The following is a 17,444-nucleotide window of genomic DNA, read 5'->3' as shown; positions in this document are numbered from 1 at the left end:
AGGCCATTACTCTTATTCAAAAGGATAGTTCTTAGTCTGAAAAGAACAGACTAGTTTAAAGATAAACTTATGTAAAAGGAAGGGTGTGTAAAATATAAACACTGTGAGAAATTATAATGATACTATTAGTTGAGTGTATAAATTGTATACCAGGCAATTTTCTAAGTATTTTGATTGTTAACTCTTTTAATCCTTAAAACACTATTATTCCGGGACGCCTGGGTGGCTCGGTGGGTTAAAGCCTCTACCTTCGGCTCAGGTCCTGATCCCATGGTCCTGGAATTGAGCCCCAGCATTGGGCTCTCTGCTCAGCAGGGAGCCTGCTTCCTCTTCTCTCTCTGCCTCTCTGCCTACATGTGATCTCTGTCTGTCAAATAAATAAATGAAAATCTTAAAACAACACTATTATTCCTTTCTAGTAGATTTTTTTAAAATGAGAATTTAAAAGTATAAGAGGGTAATTCATGTTCTGAAAACTACTCATAAGAGGAGCTGGGGCTGAAGACTTACTAGTCTCCAAATCTAAATCACTGATTTATACCATTCTTTTAAAAATTACTTAAAATAAATAATCGCATATTCATTGACATGATTACTTTTATAATATATTTTCCCTACCAATATAAAGTGTTGTGAAGGTAAAGATTATGTATGTTTAATTCACCATTCTTTTTAACATACATATATATGATATTTATACTTCATAGATACTCAAGAAAATATGTTGAATGAAACATCTTGAGTTCTGAAGGCTGACATCATCAAAACATTAACATTGTTACAGCCTTTCTTTAAAGCCTTTCTGGGAGGTTGGGGATGGAGAAGGGCAGAATTTAGCTTGCTTAGAAGACAGTTGGGTTTTATAAAGTTGGTGGTGTAGTACAACTAAAGGAATCCAGTGACTCCATTTTCTTTGACCATGAGGTTTAAATAAGAGGTGATAGCAAGAAGAATGGGAGTCCCAAGGGAAACCTCATGCTTGGAAAGTCTGTTGTACAGTGATGTGGGAAGGTCTTCCATAGCATCATGGAGGTTAAAGATGATGGACTCTGGTCCAATTCCAGAGTATGTCACTTACCGGCTGTAGACTTGTTAAAAATGACCTATCTTCTTCGTACCCACATTATCTCATTTGAAAGTTGGAGATATTAATAGTACCTATCTTATAGGATTGATATTATTAAGGTTAAATGAAGTACTTGTAAAGTTCCTAGAGCAGTGCTTGGCACATAGTATTTGTTATATAGTATTTGTTACATATATTATCATTTTAGGAAATTGGTTTCTATATATTCTAAGTGCTTACTGATCTTAAAGAATGTATTGAACATCTGCTTAGAAATTGAAGGGTATTATTTGGTAATTAAGGTATTCACAGTCCTACAATTAAATGTTAATGTCCACATGCTAGAATATAAAGGAATTCTGGAGAAAATTTATGTTGAAAAAAAGCAAAATAAAGAACCAGGAGTTAGCTTCTAGTGCCCAGATTGTGAAACCAGAGTTAATGGTCTTTATCTGTATACACACATAACATTAATACACTTAATTTGTCTGTTGGCAGGAGAACATAGCACTGAATCCTGTGTAATTTCTGATTCTCTACCACATTTATAGTCACATGTTCCCTTTATCCTTTTCAGGACTAACAATTGCTTGCTTTTCAAGCTGTAATCATTATACTTGTGATTTCTCTTACCTTATACTATGAAAATCATGCAAAAAAGTTGCAGTCAGAACTTGCATTTTGTTTTTATATTAGGAATTCAAAGAAAATAAATACCTTTGTTTATGTGACTTTATTTCTCAATGTGAAATTTGCCTATTTTTCCTTTTCCCTCTTTGCTCATTTCCTCCTATTATCTTTGGCATGGCATTTGGAATTGATATAGAAAAGGCAATTAACTCAGAAGTCAGTAAAGTAAGCTTGTGACACATTTATTTATTATATGATGCCAATGTTTTGCTTTGCTTTTTTTAGCATCTATCTTTTCTCTAACAAAGAGTTTTACAGTTACTGTTTCCAGAATTTATGTTTTTCCATGTAACGTAATTATGAGATTTAGTTACAGTGTTGGCATTAGTGTTTTATTTTGCATGGTACAGCCATTGCGTGTGTGCGCACGCCTGCGCACTCGTGTGCTGCGAAAAAGCATGTTTGCTCCAGTACTTCCTCAGCTCATGACTGAAACCCTTGTTTTGATTCAAGGAAGAAATAAAGAGCTCTTCAAAATTATAATAATGGATACTTTATTCATCTTCTCTGTGGAAATTAGTCCAGGAAGCAAATTAAAGTTATAAGAGTATCCAAAGCAGAATTATTTTTGCTTAGCTGCTACATATTTGAGCCCCACCTTCTATAATTTTAACTTTCTCCACATTTTCTTGGGGGGGGGGGATGGTTTTTCTTACGGCCCTTAGGAGATCCCACTGAAATCATTTACTAGTTCTTGCAGTTCGTCCCACAATCCCCACTGTGCTAAGTGGCAACTATTCTGGAAGCTGTCATGTTTGGAAAATACCATGATACCACGAGTTAATTTCATACCTGTCATGAGATCTTTGCATGAGATCCCAGGGGGCCTTTCAGTGTGTCACAGTACTGCAAGCCATTCGTTAGTTCCTTTCAAAGCAATGACCCATGGCCAAGAGATCTTGTCGCAACACATGGCGACACCTGTCACTGGGTTTTGTGATTGGCATAAAATTAACCTGTTTTCCTCTCTGATTTGCTGCTTTTTTATAAGGCCCATAAAAGGGATGAGAAGAAATTGTATTTGGAAGCAATTTATTGTAGCTTTAAGAAACATAATGGTAGATTTGGGATATTGGAGCTCATGAGTAGATGGACCATTCCTTGCAGAGGTACACACACAGTTTTTCAGTCAAGGTAATATTCTGTGAAGTTCTGAATGGCAGTCTGCAAATTTCAGACAGGAAAACGCTTCAGTATTTGAACTTCATCAAGGATTGGAACAAAGCAAGGAATGATGTTGTTTCAAATCTTGTGGAAGAAAAATCAGGGAAGCTTGGGTTTCAGATATGGGCTTGTCCTTGGTTTTCCATGGTTTCAAGCAATTTGAGATTCCTCTGATTTATCACTGTATATCTCATACTCAGATCTTACTCTTATTATAGAGGCATGCATAAGATGGACCTATAGAATAACAACCTTTTTTAAAAATTTTATTTATTTATTTGATAGAGATCACAAGTAGGCAGTGAGGCAGGCAGTGAGAGGAAGGGAAGCAGGCTCCCTGCTGAGCAAAGAGCTCCATGCAGGGCTCGATCCCAGGACCCTGAGATCACTCCCTGAGCCAAAGGCAGAGACTTTTAACCCACTGAGTCACCCAGGTGCCCCAGAATAATAACATTTAGAATTATGACAGCTACCTGAGAAAAATAGATCCTTAGCAATTTATCAGTTACTTTTAAGAATAAGACAGAAGAAAATAGGCAGCTACTTATCTGTGCCTTTCCACCTCAATGAAACAGTAAAACTCTATTGATCAAATAATTTTTCCATGGAGAAAGAATCTGGTTCTATGCATTACCATATTTTTTTAATCTAATACATCTTTAATTTCTTAAAATATATAGCTCTTGTCTTTCGTCTTCTTGATTAAGTTAAGTGCTGCTTAGATTTTGTGAGTTTTAATATCCAATACAATAAAGAACAAAGATGGATTTTAGTCATTTTTTCTTTCTTTTTTTTTCTCTCTACATATTCTTATGTCTAAATGGTGCTGTTCTCCAGTCTGGACTGGTTGCTCTGTATTCTGGAGTAATCAATTTTTCCTGGCATTTCTTAAATGGTCTTTATTATTCAGAGAATTCCCTTTGAAAGTATAAACATTAGTCCTTGTTGTATGGCCTTAGAAATTGATGGCTGCTGTTCTCAAAGGATGGTGGACTTGGGATGATTGAAAGTGCAGGGCGAAGAGCTGAACTAAAACAATGGAATCAAGAGAAGATGGTACTAGAGACAAAGAGAGAAGAGGACAGCAATTGTGAAATAATCTGAAGTAGGGATTGGGGATTTAAAGCCTGCTTAGACTTGATTAATAGACGCTGTAAAAATGAAATGCTGAGCCAAGGGAAAAAAAATGCACTTAAAAAGTCCCTTGAAAATGTGTTAATGCCTATACTTAGCAAGCATTTTTTTTTTAATATGGAGTGTAAAACCATTGCATGAAAATATAGATTTTTTTCCCCACATTGTCCGGTGGGTTTGTGTGTGTGTGTGTGTGTGTGTGTGTGTGTGTGTGAGTAGGGTTATTTTGGAATAAAATCAAGTTTCTACTAAACAAAAAAGAAAAATAAAGAGATCTATACTGATACTGTATTGGCCTTAAGGCATATCTTTGCTAAGTGAGGATCAAGATAAAATATAAAAATAAAACATGTTTAAAAATGTTATTCATAAACTAAAGATATTTATTTTAAAGCTAGAAACAGTGATGGCAGTTTGTACCTAAAGGAGTGGGAAATTTTGCAAGCAATGTTCAAGAGACTGCCGTGTTGACATCTTGTATCTGAACCATTTTCCAACAAAACATGTCAAGAAAATTAAAAAGCATTCTTCTTAAAAAAAGAAAGCAATTTGTGACAAATAATTTTATTTTTAAGGGCAAACTGAGGACCTACAAAATAACTTAAGTAAACATTAAAATGCTGAAACATCTTTATTACTGATAAAGCTGATTTATAACTGCTTCTGGTATGTTTACTACATGTAAGCAGGATCTGACAAAGACGCCTGAATCAGTTTAAAGGTGAGCATTTAAGAATGGGCACTAGGGTGAAGAGTCAGGAGATTCCACTACTATAAACCATCACCTTGACTATAATCAAGTAAATCACTCTTTTTCTTATGAGTGTAAATCACTTTTTTAATAGGAGGAGGATAAGGAAATGAACTAGAACTTTTCTTTGTTGGTTGGAGTTTAGTTCAGTAAATGAATTTAATGAGTACTCTTGTCTTATGAGTACTAGAATGGAAACCTCTCCTCCCTGGTTTTATGAGTTAACTATTAGTAAGTTCCCCTGTCAACACACACACACACACACACACACACATACACACATAATTGGCTAGATAATTTTCCAATTAATAATATCACAGTCTCTGGGGCGCCTGGGTGGCTCAGTGGGTTAAGCCTCTGCCTTGGGCTCAGGTCATGATCTCAGGGACCTAGGATGGAGTCCCGCATCGGGCTCTCTGCTCAGCAGGGAGCCTGCTTCCTCCTCTCTCTCTGCCTGCCTCTCTGCCTGCTTGGTCTCTCTCTGTCAAATAAATAAATAAAATCTTAAAAAAAAGTAATAATATCACAGTCTGTAACCTGCTGTTCTCAGCTGGATTGCTTGTGTGCCCCAACCCCCGAACACCTGACAATGAATAGAGATAGTTTTGATTGTCATGACTTGGGATGATGGGTGCTGCTGACCTCTCCTGGATAGAGGTCAGTGCTCCTCCTAAAAATCCTACAAGGCACAGGAGATCCTCTCACAACAAAAACTTAGTCAGTCTAAAATTTGAATAATGTTCATGGAGAGAAGCTCTGCAATCATTTTAGGTAACTTAATCTCCCTAGTTTCTCAGTGTTTAAGAATTATTCCTTTTTCTACTTCTATACCCCAAGAAATTGCCAAGGAGCTTGGGAATTTCCATGAATCAGGAGTGCAGTGGAAGGAGACTCCTGTGTGAATATTCAGTCTTGTGGTAGCTTGTAGTTCCTTGCTTGCCTTCAGGACAATCCTTGGCCATTTACATTTAATGTCAGTCACCCAGTTATGACCGCCACCTCTTATAGATCGTGGGACTGGTAAAATTGTGATCATACTGGTTCTTCTGGACTACCAGGGTCCCGAAACCCTCCCGTTTTTACTGCCCACTCAAGTCTTGCTCATGCTCTTAGGCCTCTGTCAGTCTTGGCGACATCATCTATCCAACTCATCATTGGAGTCCTGTGGTGGTTCATCTTATGGGTCAACTTGTCTGGGCCACGGTGTCCAGATATTTTGCCAAATATTATTCTATATGTTTTTATGAAGATTTTCTTTTAAGATTTTATTTATTTATTTGACAGAGAAGTCACAAGTAGGTATAGAGGCAGACAGAGGGGAAGGGGAAGCAAGCTCCCTGCTGAGCAGAGAGCCTGATGCAGGGCTCGATCCCAGGACCCTGAGCTCATGACCCACGTGGAAGGCAGAAGCTTAACCCACTGAGCCACCCAGGCATCCTCTGTGAAGCTATAATTTTGGATGAGATTAACTTTTAGATTACTGACTTTAAGTAAAGCAGATTTCCCTCTGTGGTATGGGTGGGCCTCATCCAATCAGGTAAGTCCCTAAGAGAATAGAGTCTAACTTTCCCGAGGAAGAAGAAATATTCCAGTGGACTGACTTTGGAATGAAATTGTCATTCCTCCCTGATTCTCCAGCCTGCCTGTCTGCCCTGCAGATTTTGGATTTAACAAGTCTCCACAGTTGTGCGAGATAATTCCTTAAGAGAAACAAGAAACCTCTTTCTCAAGGCTGCGTATATAGTGCAGTTGGTTGGTTGTCTGCCTTCGGTTCAGGTTATGATGCCAGGGTCCTGGAATCGAGTCCCGTGTTAGGATCCCTGCTCTTCGGGGAGCCTGCTTCTCCCTCTTCCTCTGCTGCTCCCCATGCTTGTGCTCTCTGTCAAATAAATCAAATAAAAAAAAAAAAAGAAAGAAAGAAACCTCTTTGTGTCTCCCTGAGTGCGTGTGTGTGTGTGTGTGTGTGCACGTTTATGTACAGATAGATATAGACACACACACACACATACTTTTTTTTCTGTGGAAAATTCTTACTAATAAAGGTCTGTTTCATCTTGGTACAGTGGCCCTGTGGCTTTTATCTTGAGCAATTCCTGTGCTCTCCCACAGAAGTCCATGGAAACTTCTGGACCTCTCTAAGGCTCTCATTTCTTTGTTGATCTTCTGCATAGTTGTTCTGTCTATTATTGAAACAAGGTATTGGTCTTCAACTGTTACTGTTGAATTGCCTCTCTCTCCCTTCATTTTTTTCAGTTTTTGTTTTGTGTATTTGGGAACTATGTTTTTAGGTAAATTTGTTTATAATAATTGTATCTTCGTGACTGACTTTTTACCATTATAAAATGTCCCTTGTTGTCTCTAGTAACTTTTTTTTATTTCTTAAAGTCTGTTCTGTCTAATGATAGTGTAGCCACCCAAGATCTGTTTTGGTTACTTCTTCCAAGGCATACATATTTTTTTCCATTTATCCTGTAAATATCTTTGAACCCAAGTTTTTTACTTTAAGGCAGCACCTATTTGGGTCGTATTTAAACTATTCTGGCAATCTCTTTAATGTAATTATTGATGTGATAGAATTGACATCTATTATTTTGCTTTTTTCCCTACATGTCTATATTTTTGTTTTTCTGTTGCTGTCTTTCATTTTAAATATTTTTCTAGTATATCATTTTATAGCTCTTGTTTCTTTTTCTGTTATTAAATTTTTTTTCTTAGTTGTTATGCTGAGGATTACAATTAGCATCTCACCTAAAACAATCTAGTCCATATAAATACTAACTTAACTGAATAGTATATGGAAACTTTTTTCTTTTCTTTCTTTTTTTTGAAAGATTTTATTTATTCAGGTGTGCCTGGGTGGCTCAGTGGGTTAGGGCCTCTGCCTTCGGCTCAGGTCATGCTCCCAGGGTCCTGGGATGGAGCCCCGCATTAGGCTCTCTGCTCGGCGGGGAGCCTGCTTCCCACTCTCTCTCTGCCTGCTTGTCTGCCTACTTGTGATCTCTGTCTGTCAAATAAATAAATAAAAATCAAAGATTTTATTTATTCATTTGACAGAGAGAGAGAGACAGTGAGAGAGGGAACACAAGCTGGGGAAGCAGAAGAGGGAGAAGCAGGCCCTCATTGAGCAGGGAGCCAGGAGCGAGGCTTTATGCAGGGCTTGATCCCAGGACCCCAGGACCATGGCCCAAGCTGAAGGCAGACGCCCAACAGCTGAACCACACAGGCGCCCACTAGAAACTTTTTTTCCAGTATATCCATTGCCTCCTGTCTTTTGTGCTGCTATTGTCATACAAATTGTATCTTTATGCCATTGTTTTTCATCATATAGGATAAGAAGAGAGTTACAAGAAATGCATATAATGTCTTTTATATTTTTTGTTTACTAGGGTTCTTTGTGTGTGTGTGTGTGTGTGTGTGTGTGTGTGTATAGATTTCAGGTGAATGTCTAGTTTTCTCTCATTTCAGGTTGAAGGCTTTACTTTAATGTTTTTTGTAGGGCAGATATGCTAGCAACAAATTCCCTTGATTTTTGCTTATCTGGGAATGTATTAATTTTTTCTTAATTTTAAAGGATAGTTTTGCAAGACTTAGAAATCTTGGTTGACCACTAGCACTTTGAATATGTTATTCCACTGAAAAATACGAAAGACTTTATGGATTTGCATGTCATCCTTATATAAAGGCCATGGTATTCTTCTCTACATCATTCCGATTTTAGTATATGTGCTAGTAAAGCAAGGGTTTTGGATCCCTCCATACTACAATAGAAATGAGAAAAATTCAGAAGAAGCAACCCCTGTCCTCCTCAATATAACTCCTGCCTTTGCCGTTTTTCCCCTATTTCATTGCACACACTGCATTCATGGAATATAGCACCTCTTCTAAAAACACAAGATTTTTTTTTCCCCCCATCCATTGATCTAAGGGATTAGTCCCACTATTTAGGGCTTCTGAGTGTTTTCTAACTGGCTCTGCTCAAACTCTCTTGATTTCAGTTTTCTTCTTCCTCCCATACTCTAGTAACATTCCTTCCACATAGTTAATACAGATCTCACTTGACAAGTGATTTTCATTTATGGAAAGGAGACACATGCCTTTTATTTGAAGGAAGGCATTATTATATTTATTTCATAGCACACTTAACTAAACCCTGGTGACTAGTTCTCACTTATAGTCATTCTGTTCACAGATGTCATTAGCATTAAGGAGAGCCTGTGATGTAATGAGCACTGGGTGTTACATACAACTGATGAATCTCTGAACTCTACCTCTGAAACTAATAATACACTATATGTTAATTAATTGAATTTAAATAAAAAGAGCACAGGGACGCCTGGGTGGCGCAGTTGGCTGGACGACTGCCTTCGGCTCAGGGCGTGATCCTGGAGTCCCGGGATCGAGTCCCACATCAGGCTCCCAGCTCCATGGGGAGTCTGCTTCGCTCTCTGACCTTCTCCTCGCTCATGCTCTCTCTCTCTCAAATAAATAAATAAAATCTTTAAAAAAAAAAAAAATAAATAAAAAATAAATAAATAAATAAAAAGAGCACAAATGTCATTAGCATTTAATGCCAAAATTACCACTCTCTCCCCAATGTTAATGGTATCTTATTACATAGTTTAATATTTTATTATTTAAAAAGAATGGGGGCGGGACGCCTGGGTGACTCAGTTCGTTAGGCTGCTGCCCTCGGCTCAGGTCCTAATCCCGGGGTCCTGGAATCGAGTTCCGCGTTGGGCTCCTTGCTCAGCGGGGAGCCTGCTTCTCTCTCTGCCTCTGCCTGCCTCTTTGCCTACTTGTATTCTCTCTTTCTCTCTGACAAATAAATAAATAAAATCTTTTTTAAAAAATTAAAAGAACAGGGTGCCTGGGTGGCTCAGTTGGTTAAGCATCTTGCCTTTGGCTCAGGTCATGATCCCAGGATCCTGGGATGGAGGTCCACATCTGGCTCTGTGCTCAGCTGGGGAGCTGGCTTCTCCCTCTCCCTCTGCCTTCCACTCCCCCTGCCTGTGTGCTCTCCCTCTGTGTCAAATAAATAAATAAAATCTTGAAAAAAAAATCAAATAAAAAATAAAAAGTAACAATTCTGTGGGTACATGATTAGATGATAGCAAGAGGATAAGTTTCCTGCAATTAGCCATCATATGGTTTTAGTCTTACACAGTGTTGGGATTATCTTTCTACTTATGTATGCACATATCTGTCTGTGAAGTATCCATTCATCTATCCTTCAATCTAGCAGTCTAGCCAGCCAATCATGTATTAGTCAATCTTTATAATACATTTATAACATGTCTTTTTCCTCACAGGAATTCAATATTAGCATGTGGTAGTTGTGTAAGAAATAAATAGGTGTTAAATACGTATGAGGAGTGAAAAATAGTAGAAAGCGGTGGCATTATTAAATGTCGGACTGGAGGGGCACCTGGGTGTCTCAGTAGGTTAAAGCCTCTGCCTTCAGCTCAGGTCATGATCCCAGGGTCCTGGGATCGAGCCCCACATCGGGCTCTCTGCTCGGCGGGGAGCCTGCTTCCTCCTCTCTCTCTCTCTGCCTGCCTCTCTGCCTACTTGTGATCTCTGTCTGTCAAATAAATAAATAAAATCTTTAAAAAAAAAATAAATGTCGGACTGGATAATTCCTCTTCTTTAGGAGATGATTCTGTGCGATGTTGGAGCCTTAGCAGCAGGATCCCTGACCTCCCAATGGATGCCTGTATTATCTTCCCAGTTGCGACACCCACAGAACATCTCCAGACATTGTAAAATATCCCGTAGAGGGAAAATCCCTCCCTCCTTCAACTGGTTGAGAATTACTGGTAGAAAAGCATCCCCCCCTTTTTTTTTATCATAACACACATATTCATAAAAATTAATGTTTAACAGTGACTAAGGATGGGGCTTATTATTTCATAAATTAATGTATTTACATCTGTGTTTTCCAGGTCTTCACTCATTCACTCATTGATTGATCTACTCATATCATTCAGTAAACATTTATTATATACCTATTATGTGCCAGGTGCTTTACTGGTTTACGGGTTACATTATGGAAATATAAGTCCCTGTGGGGCATACCAATTTTGGAAATAACCAGAGAGGGTGGGAGGAGTTCAAATAACTAAACAAAAGATACTAATCACTAATAAGTGTTTGGTTGATTATCACACACACAGTTGTAGGGGAGTGACTGGGGTTACACTGCATTAGTGGACTAGCAAGGACTCTGAGTTGGTGTTTCATGTGAGCACTGACTAGTACGAGGACATCAAAGCAAAGAAGTGAATGAATTATTTATTAATGTTGACATTTTTTATGGCAAACAGACTTTATTATGAATGTGAAGAGATGAGCATTTTTTGGCATATTGTACTTATCTACCATCTGTATGTGAACAAGACTGAAGTGTTTGTGTAGAAATTATTAGGAGTTGTTCCAAACTAATTGCCAAGTCCAGCAAATGTTTTAATGAGAGTATATAGTTCTATCAATATAATGTTTTCATTGCTTTAAGGATACCATGACAAGCGGACCATAAAAACCAAATGTGAGGGCGCCTGGGTGGCTCAGTGGGTTAAGCCACTGCCTTCGGCTCAGGTCATGATCTCAGGGTCTTGGGATCGAGTCCCACATCGGGCTCTCTGCTCAGCGGGGAGCCTGCTTCCCTCTCTCTCTCTCTCTGCCTGCCTCTCCATCTACTTGTGATTTCTCTCTGTCAAATAAATAAATAAAATCTTAAAAAAAAAAAAACAAAAAACAAATGTGAGATATGCAGGCCTTTAAATATCCCATGTGTCGGGCGCCTGGGTGGCTCAGTGGGTTAAGCCGCTGCCTTCGGCTCAGGTCATGATCTCAGGGTCCTGGGATTGAGGCCCGCTTTGGGCTCTGTTCAGCACGGAGCCTGCTTCCCCCTTTCTCTTTGCCTGCTTCTCTGCCTACTTGTGATCTCTCTTTCTCTCTCTGTCAAATAAATAAATAAAATATTAAAAAAATATATCTCCTTTTAGGGCACCTAGGCAGCTCAGTTGGTTAAGTGTGCAACTCTCGGTTTCAACTCAGATCGTGATCTCATGGGTTTGGGGATCAAGCCCTACTTTGGGCTCCATGCTCAGCTCAAAGTATGATTCAGATTCTCGCCCTGTGTGCCTCCGCCTGCCCCCACTCACATGTGCAGACACTTGCTCACTCTCTCAAATAAATTAAAACAAAACAATGTCTCCTCTCTCTAACTTCAGTAGACTCAAAGACATTACTCAGTCCTTTCTATTTTTTCTATAAATTTGAATTAGATTGAGACACCCATTTTAAGGTGGGTGTAACAATATGGATAATTATATGCATTTGTGGTAAAAAAAACCTATAAACTTCTGAGTATGTAGATTCATTTATAATTTCACTGGTAGTAGATAATGAAATTAAATATAAAATACTACAGGACCTATGCTGTCATTCTTTGACCAATCACAATACAGTTTGCTTTTTATGCTCATGAATGTTTTCTGTATACATAAAAATCCTGAGTAAACCATTTGGCATATACTTGGATTTTAAAAGCAGATTTACCTATCGGAAGTTAAAGTCTGTTTACAAGGATGATTGAAAAATTAATTAGAATAAGGGTTTCATGGGATGCCTGGGTGGCTCAGTTGGTTAAGCAGCTGCCTTCGGCTCAGGTCGTTGATCCCAGCATCCTGGGATCGAGTCCCACATCGGGCTCCTTGCTCGGCAGGGAGCCTGCTTCTCCCTCTGCCTCTGCCTGCCATTCTATCTGTCTGTGCTCGCTCTCTCTCCCTCTCTCTGATGAATAAATAAAATCTTAAAAAAAAAAAGAACAAGGGTTTCATTATCATGTCTTCAACTTTTTTTTTTTTTAAGATTTTATGTATTTATTTGACAGAGAGAAATCACAAGTAGATGGAGAGGCAGGCAGAGAGAGAGAGGGAAGCAGGTTCCCTGCTGAGCAGAGAGCCCCATGCGGGACTCGATCCCAGGACCCTGAGATCATGACCTGAGCCGAAGGCAGTGGCTTAACCCACTGAGCCACCCAGGCACCCCAGGTCTTCAACTTTTATGCTAGATTCTGGATCAAGTCAAAGCTGCAGCTATAAGTCACACATGTTGTTGAAAGGCAGAGTTCTATAAAAGGAAAGAGATGAATTACAAAAGAAGGTAGTTCTCATTTGATGAAGACATCATTGCAGCTGTGTGAGTTGGGCATTCCAGTGAACTTGGAAGAAGCCCACCATCTTCTCTACAAATATCATTGGCCTTTAAAAAGTAGTATCACCAGAGAAGCCAAAGTAGGTTTTTATACTGCTGTTAAGTAATCAAGGACAAAGTTCAGCACAGTGAGATGAATACAGGGAGCCAGACTAGGTAATGATTTCCATTCTTTCCTTAATATTCCTTTCTACCATAGTTGAACATCTCAAAGGTTCAACTGTACTCTGGAATACAAGCCTGACTCCCCCACAGCAATGTAATCTTGGACAGATTATCTACACTCTACCTCAGTTTACTCAGCTGTAAAATGTGGGATAATAACCCTTGTCTTCTATGGTTGTTGTAAGGATTAAATGCAATATTATATGTAACATACATAGTACATAACCATTGCTTAATGAATCAACTGATTCAATTATCATCAATTGTTAATGATTAGCGATTATTATCAGCAATGTTTATTCCCTCCAAAAGTAGCTTAAAAACAATTACAACACCAAAACCCCCAGGGTTTTCCCATAGCTTCTGTCATTGCTGCTAATTATGAACAAATTGTGACTCTGCCTTGGTGCTTGAGGTAGGAAAGAAAAACAGTTGCCGTGGGGCGCCTGGGTGGCTCAGTCCTTAAGCGTTAAGCGTCTGCCTTCAGTTCAGGTCATGATCCCGGGGTCCTGGGATCCAACCCTGCATCAGGCTCCCTGCTCTGTGGGAAGCCAGCTTGTCCTTCTCCCACTCCCCCTGCTTGTGTTCCCCCTATCTCTGTCTGTCAGATAAATAAATGGAATATTAAAAAAACGAAACCAAAAACCAGTTGCCATGAGAGGGGAGCCATGTTTCCAGTCTTGTGATGCTATCGTTCAGCTCTCCCCAGTATGGTTGTTTCTGGTAGTTTTTTCTTCCCACTTTTATAAGGGAATGTAATTAGAATAAACAACAAAGTTTATAGTGGAAATAATTTATAGAATTCATCACCCCCTTTTTCGTAATTCTTGTTCCAGCTTAGATATTTCCATCTAAGGGAGGCCTTCCTGAGTCCCCTTTCTGAGATAGCCATGCACACCCAGTGCTGGCTATAGCACCCAGTTGGTCTCCTGCTTGGCAGTTAACACAATTGCTTTTTTTTTTTTTTTTCAACTTATCTTTCCTTTTTCCCCATCATTGAAATGTAAATTTTAATAGGTCAGTGACGAAGTCTATCTTGTTCCTCACTCTGGTCCTGGACACATATAGACTCTCAGTGTATAGTAGGTGTTGATGATCTCCTTTTTTTCCTTCAAATCATAATTCTTCCCTGGCAGATTCATGTCTTGGATTACGTTCTCATGTTCTCTTGTATATACTTGTGCAAGCTACTAAAGACAGATGTGGTGGTAGTAATTTGTTGTAATGGGGAGGTGCTTCGGGAACAGTGAAGGAGCCATCTCTTGGTGATCTTAGAATCAATCCTAAAATTTCATCTACAGAGATTCTAATTGCCAGTCTTTGATTTGATATAATTAACCCTTTAGATTACATTTATAATACATGGAACTAACTGGATTTAATAAGAATCTTTATTGGTGTCTTTTAGCTGGCTTTTTCCCCCCCAACTTGGATTCTGACTGAATTATCTCCTCCTTAGTATACAGAACAAAACAAACTAAAAAAGATGCTCAAGTACATACATTTAACACAATTTATGTATTTTCCAACAGAAAGTTGGTAACTACTTCAAGATTTAACCTTCATTTTCCATTACTAGGTAATGGTTTATCTAGTATCTCCTTTCCCTAAGTCTGATCATCATGTTTGATTCTTGGGAATTTTTGGTGCCAAACATATATAGAATTTATATACACTCTCTCTGTCTCTCTCTCTCTCTCTCTATATATATATATACACACACACACACACACACACACACACACATATCAGTTTACTTACACACATATATAGTTTACAATACAGCCATAAGGTAATTAGCAGTTGGTTACAGTTTGCTGCTAATGAGGTCAAGTACAGATTTACTGTTCCTTAGAGTCTGTTTTTTGGCTCAGTTCCATTTCTACAGATTTTTACCCTGACCCCTGGGCTGCTGATTCATAAATGCTGTCTGTCACTGGAGGAGGCCATGGAGGGGTGTGAGTGGTTCCCTGACAGCCCCGCACCTCTACTGGTCAAGGCTTTCAGCATTTTCCTGACACATGGCACGTGTGTGGTGTGTTATCTTCCTATTCTCTTTATGTCAGGCTTTGTCCACAGGGATGGACATTAAAAGTTTTTTTTTTTAAATCAACAAGACCAGGAACATCATCTTTATAGAGAGAAAACGCTTATTATTCAGCATATCTTGGACAAGCTTGATTGTGAAACTGAGAAGTATTTAGTAATTGTGTTTCCTATATTCCATCCTTTTGAAAGCCTTTAATCAATATCTCTTCCATCAGAAAACAGATCAAATGACACAATGAAGTGTGATCTAGGGGAAAATGTGTGAATTAGAAGCCTAGGATTCAAGCAAAAAAAAAAAAAAAACAACCACCAAAAAACCCAAACTGAACAAACAAAAAACACAGACCATAGATAGTTCAATAGCTAGGTAGATAGATGATATCATTTATTTTTGCTTTAATTTCTTTGTCTTCCTTAAGAAAACACCATTCTTCATTTAAAAGGAAGTTGTAGAACAAATACACCTAATACTTTGGGGATTAAAAATGCACTTGTTGCAAAGTTTATTTCTTTTTTCCCCTAGAGAAGTGAAAACTTAGTATCCTATTTAATTCTGTAAATGTACTGATTAATAATGTTATTTAATCTTTGATTTTTCTTTGCTTAATCTTCTATTGATTAAGGTAAAAGGTTTTATTCTGAAACTCAGAAATATAAGAGATGTTATAAAATTTAACTAAAAACAAAAACATTTACAGCTGAATCTCCTTATTCATGGTAGTTAAATTCTGTAATGTTGTCATAAATACTGAATGAATGCTGAAGCTTGGCTCAAAAAGGAAATACAGGGTTAGGTTTCTGTTAGCTTCTGGTCACAACATTCTGTCAGCTGATTAGTTTATAACGTTGTTTTAAGTGTGTTTTTTTTTTTTTTAAAGATTTTTATTTATTTATTTGACAGAGAGAGATTACAAGTAGGCAGAGAGGCAGGCAGAGAGAGAGGAGGAAGCAGGCTCCCCGCTGAGCAGAGAGCCCGATGCGGGACTCGATCCCAGGACCCTGAGATCATGACCTGAGCCGAAGGCAGCGGCTTAACCCACTGAGCCACCCAGGCGCCCTTAAGTGTGTTTTTGTTTAAAGACAACTTATTTAATAAATACTGCTTTATTCACTAGCATTGGACTCGGGACCAACAACAGTATAACTCCTTCCAAAATAACACTTACTATAATTGTTCTCTCCACAAGACATATCACAGCCTTCTGGCACTTAGAACACAAGGCAGTGTTTCAGTGATTCACTTAAAACAGCAAGCTATTTTATATAGCAAAGTCGCCAGTGAAAGGCATAAAAAATGAGAAAAACAAAATAGACTGTGGAAAAAATACTCACATGCAGTATGAGAATTGAAAGAAGAAGGTGGACGATCACCATGTTTAACTTCAGCTGAAACAGGTGTGTTAGGCAACTCGAAATTCCCTTGATATCTACATGTTTGTGTGTGATCTTAAAAGTGCGTTGAGTACTGATGTGGGGGGAACAAGTCAACTTCAGCAACTAGGTAAATTTATACATATGGTGCCTGCAAAAATGAGAACCAGCTGTATAAGCATTTTAGGTTAGAAAAAAGACTAGTTGCTCTTAGTCACTTAATGAATCAAACACCTTGGTTTAGTGTATCTTTTCTTCTCTTGGTTTCTTACTGGCTTATTTCAGTGTCAAATTCTAATTAGTTATTCCTGACTAATACAATTTGGGAAGGAACCATGTCTTCCTCACTTTCTGCTTCTAGCCCCTGGCCTATTCCTGGAATGTAATAGGCATTCAATTAAATCTTTTCAGGGATTGTACATCCCCCTTCCCTCATTTGTAAAAGGAATTTTGTGGAATCATTGTGAACATCAAATGCCATTAAAATGAGTACAGCTGTAAGCACACACAAAAATGTTAACTATGATGATGGTTGTAATTATTTTTAATAACACAGTAATTCTCATTTGTTTTAATTTATAAATGATACTGTATGATTTCATGCATTAATATAGAGCCTTTTGTAAAAGGAAGATTGCCTGTTTAATACATGTTTGAAATTTAATAATAAACTAGTGGCCCCCTTAAGGCAAGGACAAGACAAAAGATTTGTTAACAAATGAAACTTTTAACTTTGCAGTTAACAAAGAATAACTTTTGAATATTTTGATCCCCTGGACATATAAACTGTAACCTTATAGCAGTATGAGACACATTAGCCTAATTCTGTTTCCTTAT

General features: G+C 38.3%; 1 protein-coding gene and 1 non-coding gene across 7 annotated transcripts in view; one reads left to right on the top strand and one right to left on the bottom strand.

Annotated features, from left to right (window-relative positions):
- The window catches only part of CHL1 (cell adhesion molecule L1 like), a 220,588-nt gene that overhangs the window by 78,875 nt on the left and 124,269 nt on the right, over positions 1–17,444 (top strand). The gene's annotated exons all lie outside the window — the stretch shown is intronic.
- On the bottom strand, positions 8,441–8,543 carry LOC122911013. The gene has a single exon (XR_006385356.1). It is a non-coding gene; the product is annotated as a U6 spliceosomal RNA (small nuclear RNA).

The sequence above is a fragment of the Neovison vison genome, chromosome 6 (genome assembly GCF_020171115.1).
Source record: "Neovison vison isolate M4711 chromosome 6, ASM_NN_V1, whole genome shotgun sequence".
Taxonomy (NCBI): Eukaryota; Metazoa; Chordata; class Mammalia; order Carnivora; family Mustelidae; genus Neogale; species Neogale vison.
Note: the sequence above shows the minus strand (reverse complement) of the source record. Positions and strands in the feature narration are given on the sequence as shown.